Source organism: Lathyrus oleraceus, chromosome 4, assembly GCF_024323335.1.
Source record: "Lathyrus oleraceus cultivar Zhongwan6 chromosome 4, CAAS_Psat_ZW6_1.0, whole genome shotgun sequence".
NCBI classification, from domain to species: Eukaryota; Viridiplantae; Streptophyta; class Magnoliopsida; order Fabales; family Fabaceae; genus Lathyrus; species Lathyrus oleraceus.
The window spans coordinates 138,174,255-138,181,205 of NC_066582.1; the positions used below are offsets into that span (position 1 = coordinate 138,174,255).

General features: G+C 40.0%; 1 non-coding gene across 1 annotated transcript; it reads left to right on the top strand.

Annotated features, from left to right (window-relative positions):
- Nucleotides 1-1,062: 1,062 nt before the first annotated feature.
- Nucleotides 1,063-1,169, top strand: LOC127077085 (small nucleolar RNA R71). The gene has a single exon (XR_007787070.1). It is a non-coding gene; the product is annotated as a small nucleolar RNA R71 (small nucleolar RNA).
- Nucleotides 1,170-6,951: the final 5,782 nt, after the last annotated feature.

Sequence of the window (6,951 nt, forward strand, 5' to 3'; positions counted from 1 at the left end):
TCAATTGTTTTAGAAGCTCTACGAATTTTTTAAATTGCCCTACGCTTTTAGATTTAACAAGTCTTTGAGGATAAGGGATAAGGGGTTTATATGGTGGTGGAGGCACATAAGGTTCTTCTTTCTCTACGGCCTCTTCGTTTTTATCTTCTTCTTGTTCGTCTTCCTTCTCAGTTACCTTACCTGGGTCTTGATGCATGGATGGGTTTTGAGTTCTAGGGTCGGTCCGTCTAGTTCTGTCCCAATTCGTAGTATAATAGCATTTGCATGACCTTTCAGGTTTGGTTGCGTCTGTCCAGGAAATATGCCTGCAGGAGCAGCCGTAGGTGCTTGTTGTTGAGCCACTTATGAGATTTATGTTTTCCAACATTTTGTTGTGGGTGGCTAATGTGTCTACCTTGTTTGCTAACTGCTTGTTTTGCTCACTAGTGTGTATGTTTTGATTTAGAAAATCTTTATTTGTTTGGGCTTGGGTAGCTATAAAATTTTCCATCATTATTTCTAAGTTTGATTTCCTAGGAGCATTTTGAGTATTTATGGCAGCTTTTTGATATCCTGGTGGTACAACAAGTGTTTGATTAGGTGCATACAATGCATTATTGTTTTTGTATGAGAAGTTAGGATGGTTCTTCCAACCTGGGTTATAGGTATTTGAGTAGGGGTTTCCTTGAGCATATTTCACCTGGCCTGTGGAGGTTCCTGTCAAGAGTTGACATTCTGGGGCAGTATGCCTTTGAACTCCGCATATCTGCAGTTTGGTGCTACGGCAGCCACAGTGGCTGCTGGTGTTATGGTCAAGTTGTCTATCTTCTGAGTTAGGGCATCTACCTTGGCATTGACATGGTCAAGACTACTAATTCGTACATGTCGCCCTTCAGTTGAGGTTTCTCTATAGAGGTTCTTTCGCTTCCCCATTGGTAATGATTATGGGCCATACTTTCGATGAGTTGATAGGCCTCGTTGTATGGTTTATCCATCAATGTGCCACCTGTGGCGGCGTCTATTGTCAATCTTGTATTATATAAGAGACCGTTATAAAAGGTGTGGATTATCAACCATTCTTCTAGACCGTGATGTGGGCATAGCCTCATCATGTCTTTGTATCTTTCCGAAGCTTCAAAAAGTGATTCATTATCCTTTTGTTTAAACCCGTTTATTTGGGCTCTTAGCATAGTCGTCTTACTAGGTGGGAAATATCGGGCTAAGGAGACTTTCTTCAACTCGTTCCACGTAGTGACAGAGTTGGATGGTAGAGACTGGAGCCAAGCTTTAGCTCTATCTCTTAATGAAAATGGGAAAAGACAGAGTCTTATAGCTTCTGGGCTGCCACCATTCGCTTTCACCGTGTCTGCGTATTGCAAAAATACTGACAAGTGTAGGTTTGGGTCCTCCGTGGGACTAAATTAGTCCCCGACAACGGCGCGAAAAACTTGATCGCGACTTTGGTAAGTCTATGTGAATCGTGACTGCAAGTGCACAGTCCTATCACGTAGTTTTAAAGATTATCGAACCCACAAGGATTAATAATCGAACGTATCGTGGTCTAATGTTGCTATGTAAATCTAAGGCTGATGATTGTTCTATGATTGGAGGGATGAAGAGAAATAACTATAATGTAAATATAATAAATATATGAGATATAAGGGATATCAGTATGTAATATATCAAACTTCGGGGATTCGATAGATAGTTGGTGTAATCTTATTGGTTAAAATATTCTTCAGTAGAAATTATTTATAGAAAGGACTTAGTCTCACATTCTCGTTTTTATTGACTCTGACCATACTTCTAAACCAGAATGCTTGGCTCTCGCGATCTCATTTTGAATTTAAAAGTATTTTTTGAATATAGATAAAGTCTAATTAATCCTAAAGTGCTCTCGCTGTGTTTAGGATCAATGCCTAGTTTCAGCTACCTGGTTAAAATCTCAAACTCTCGTTCTTGTTGACCGTAACCTTAGTTTGTTTTGTACTCTCGTACGAAAAATAGTTTGATTAGAATTAGAAACTAAAACCGAAAAAATAAGTTTTATAAAAACTATCACCAATTATTTATTGAATCCCGTCGTTTCGATGGTCTTTACATACCGATACCTAAGGGTTTAGCCGGACATAGATCCTGTAACAGACATGGAAATTGGGGAATTAAACATACAATAAGGCATAAATAAATAAAACAGTAATCAATAATAAACCTGGATTGCAATTTAAGACTTGGAATTGAATCTTGAATCTTCGATTAAATAATTCTGGCAGGCTTTGGCAATGAATACCTTACAATTGAATCCCAAATGCGTAAAAAATAATAAACCGTAATAGTCCCCGATGTGGAGAAACTATCACTTTTACAATGGTAAGAAAACTGCCTAAAAAAACTAAAAGAAAAATAGTGCGGAACCGTCTTCTCTAAGATTTGTTTCAGCTGCCTATTTGAGACTTCAACTTGACCACTTGTTTGCAGGTGGTATGGAGTGACTATCCGATGCTTTACATTATACTTCAAGAGTAGCTTCTCCATTAGGTGATTTAAGAAGTGAGTTCCTTTATCACTTATTATAGCTCTTGGCACTCCAAACCTGACAAATATGTTTTCTTTCAAAAACTTGACCACCACTTTTGCATCATTTGTTGGAAGGGCGACTGCTTCTACCCACTTGGATACATAATCCACCGCCACCAAAATGTAATTCTTTCCAAACGACGGTGGAAACGGTCCCATAAAATCAATACCCCACACATCAAAGAGTTCAACTTCCAGCATGGGGTTTTGCGGCATCTGATTTCTTTTCGAGATGTTTCCCATCCTTTGGCACTTATCGCACTCTTTGATCACTTGTTGAGCATCTTTGAAAAGTGTCGCCCAGTATAAGCCTGACTAGAGGACTTTGGCAGCAGTTCTAGCACCACTAAAGTGTCCACCATAGTCAGAATCGTGACAAGCTTTCAACACATCCCTCTGTTCTTCTTTTGGAACACATCTTCTGACCAACCCATCTACTCCCTTCTTGTACAAGAATGGGTCGTCCCACAAATAGAACCTGCAATCATGAATAAACTTTGTCTTACGGTTAGAGTCAAAGTCACTCGGGATCACCCCGCCTACTAGATAGTTCGCGTAGTCTGCGAACCAAGGCATTCCAATAACAGCAAGGATGTGTTCAACAACAAACTCATCCTTTATTGGACGCTTTTCCTCATTCTCCTCTATTGGGGACATCCGGGAGAGGTGATCTGCCACAGTATTTTCGCACCCTCTTTTGTCCCGGATTTCCACATCAAACTCTTGGAGGAGAATGATCCATCACAACAGTCTTGGTTTAGAGTCCTGCTTAGCAAACAAATACTTCAAAGCAACATGGTCAGTATAAACAATGACTCTAGAACCCAACATATATTGTCTGAATTTATCAAAGGCATAGATTACAGCTAACAACTCCTTTTCGATAGTCGCGTAATTCATCTGTGCAGGGTTCAACACATGACTAGCATAATATATGACATGCAACAGTTTATCTTTACGTTACCCAAGAACCGCTCCTACTGCAATGTCACTCGCATCACACATGATCTCAAAAGGTAGAGACCAATCAGGAGCAATGACAATATGTGCCATCACCAATTTATTTTTTATGGTTTCAAAAGCAACTGCACACTCTTTATAAAAAAATGAAAGCTTTGTCCTTAACCAATAGGGTAGTTAAGGGTTTAGCTATCTTGGAAAAATCTCTTATGAACCTGCGGTAGAAACCCGCATGTCCTAAGAAACTTCTTATACCTTTTTCATTCATAGGAGGTGGTAGCTTTTCTATTACCTCAATCTTGGCTTGGTCCACTTCTATCCCTTTGTGAGAGATTTTGTGACCCAAGACTATTCCTTCTCGCACCATGAAGTGACACTTCTCCCAGTTGAGAATCAGATTGGTCTGTTGGCATCTTTCTAACACAAGGGAAAGGTTAGTTAAACAATTATCAAAAGAAAAACTAAATATCGAGAAGTCATCCATGAAGACCTCCATATGCTTTTCCAGCATGTCTGCAAAAATGGAGGTCATGCATCTTTAAAATGTGGCTGGTGCATTACATAACCCGAATGGCATTCTTCTGTAAGAAAAAATACCATAGGGGCATGTAAAAGCTGTCTTCTCTTGATCTTCTGGTGCAACCGCTATTTGATTGTATCCAGAGTATTCATCAAGGAAACAATATTACTCATGACCTTCCAACCTTTCTAACATCTGATCAATGAATGGTAATGGAGAATGATCCTTTCTGGTCGCCGGATTCAACCTCCTGTAGTCAATGCACACACGCCAACTCGTGACCGTCCTCGTAGGGAGTAACTCATTTTTCTCATTCCTTATAACTGTAGTTCCTCCTTTCTTCGGGACTACATGAACATGGCTCACCCAAGAGCTATCGGATATGGGATAAATTAACCCGATATCTAACAGTTTAACAACCTCTTTCCTAACCACTTCCTTCATTACGAGATTTAGTCTTCTTTGTGGTTGCACCACTGGTTTGTGACCATCCCCCATGAGAATTTTATGCATACACACCGTAGGGCTAATTCCCTTCAAGTATTCTATCGCCCATCACATTGCACTTTTGTGCTTCTTCAAAACCTTGACAAGCCTGTCTTCTTGAGAAACCTCTAGATTCGAGCTTATAATCGTCGGGCATTTCCTTTCGGGATCTAGAAAAACATACTTGAGAATTTCAGGAAATTGTTTTAGCTCAGCCACTTTCTTGGTCTCATCTTTCTTTTCCTCAACTTGGGGTTCCCTTAAGTTTTCCCATCGGAGTGATCGGGATCCCTTTAAGGGCGGTTGTGTTGCCATCATAGTTAACACTTCCATTTCCTTTTCATCAACTTCTTGAGTGTCTTCAGAGATTGATAGACTTAGAACTCTTTCCAAGGGCGATTTTAGTTCACCTAGAGGATTTTCTTTCAGAACCATTTGATCAATCACCTCTATGTGTTGACTGGTGGCCACATCATCTTTGTATTTCATGGTGTTACGCACATCAAATTTTAACTCTTCGTCATAAACTTTTAGAGTCATGATGCCTTCTTCTATATCTATCAAACACCTCCCGGTCTCCAAAAATGGTCTACCAAAAATAAGCGGTATCTCTTCATCTTCCGGCATTTCTAAGATCACAAAGTCTACCGGAAACACAAACTTATCAATCTTCACAAGAACATCTTCCACCACTCCATAAGGTCTCTTCACAGAATGGTCAGCAAATTGAAGTGTCATTATGGTATCCTGTACTTTTCCAATCCCCAACCTCTTGTAGATGGATAACGGCATGAGAGTCACACTTGCCCCCAAGTCGATAAGGGCATTTTTGAAAGATCTATCATCGATAGTGCAAGGGATAGTTACCGAGCCTCGATCTTTTTTCTTTACCGGAATCTTCATACCCTACAAAATAACGCTACAAGTTTCAGTTAGTACAATAGAGTCAGTGTCAGTGCTCCTCCTTTTTGAAATAATATCCTTCATGAATTTAGCATAAGAGGGTATTTGCTCAAGTGCCTCCAAGAACGGAATGTTAATCTCAAGCTTTTTGAACATCTCCAAGAATTTCTCGAAGTTTTTCTCATGTTGCTCTTTCTTCTTATTTCTTGTGGGGAAAGGGAGTTTGACAACCGACTTCAATTCACTAACTTTTTCTTTAACCACTGGTTTAGGTACCGTCACCCCTTCACTAACAACCTCATTTTCTTTTATCTCCAAATCAACTTCAAGGAATTGGTCTTCTTGGTCATCATATTTTTCAGGGACTTCTTTTGCCTTACCACTCCTTGTGGTTACCGTACTCACATTATTATGCTCTCTTGGATTTGTAACTGTAGCACTCGGTAATGCACCTGGTGTTTGCGAACCCGCGAGTTGTTGAGCAATCTGACTCATTTGCACTTCCAGATTTTTTATTGAAGCACCAGTGTTTCTCAGATTACTTCTAGTCTCCTCTTGAAATTGTGAACTTTGAGCTGCCATTTTTTCAATGGCAATTTCCCAATATGCTTTTCTTGGAACCTGTTGTTGAAATTGTTGTTGGGGTTGGTGAAACTGCTGCTGCTGGTAAGGTTGTTGTTGTTGTGGTCGATATTGTTGTTGTGTTTGGCTTTGATACTGGGTGGGTGCTTGCTTCTGAGCATTTCCTTGCTGGTCCTTCCAGGAAAAATTTGGATGATTTTTCCATCCAGGATTATATGTATTGGAGTAAGGATTGTTCTGCTTCAGAAAATTAATCTCTTCTACCTGTTGAGCAGTTGCCACACAATGCATGGCGAAGTGAGGACCTCCACAAATTTCACAACTAACAGCTTGAATAGGTTGGACCAGTTGCACTTGTGCCACTGTTTGAGTGTCAAGAGTCATTTTCTTGAGTCTTCTCTCTACTTCAGCTGTTATTTGATCTTCCATCTTCACAACTTGATTTGCTAGTTTGAGATCAATGATACCTTTAGGTTGACTTACATTGCGGTCATAGAGTTCCAGATGCTCATTTGCTGCAATGGCTTCAATTATTTTCTTTATTCCAGTGGCTGTTGTAAAATTTGTTGAGCCACCGGCAGCTGTGTCTATGAGTTGCTTAGTCTTCATTCTAAGTCCATTCACAAAATTTTGCATCTGTTCAGTTGCATCCATATTATGAGTAGGACATGCAACCAACAATCGCTTGAACCTCTTGTAAGCGTCTCCAAGTGACTCTCCTTCCTTCTATTTGAAATTAACAATATCATATCTCTTGCGGATATACACAGAAGCAGGGAAGTACTCATTCAAAAATGTTGTCTCCATTTGTTGCCAAGCTATTATGCTTCCCGCGGGTAAAGAGTAAAACCATTCTTCGGCATCTTCCGACAGTGTAAACGGGAACATCACCAACTTTTTAGCTTCCTCTGAGTGTCCCTCAATTTTTAACGATGTCGTCATGG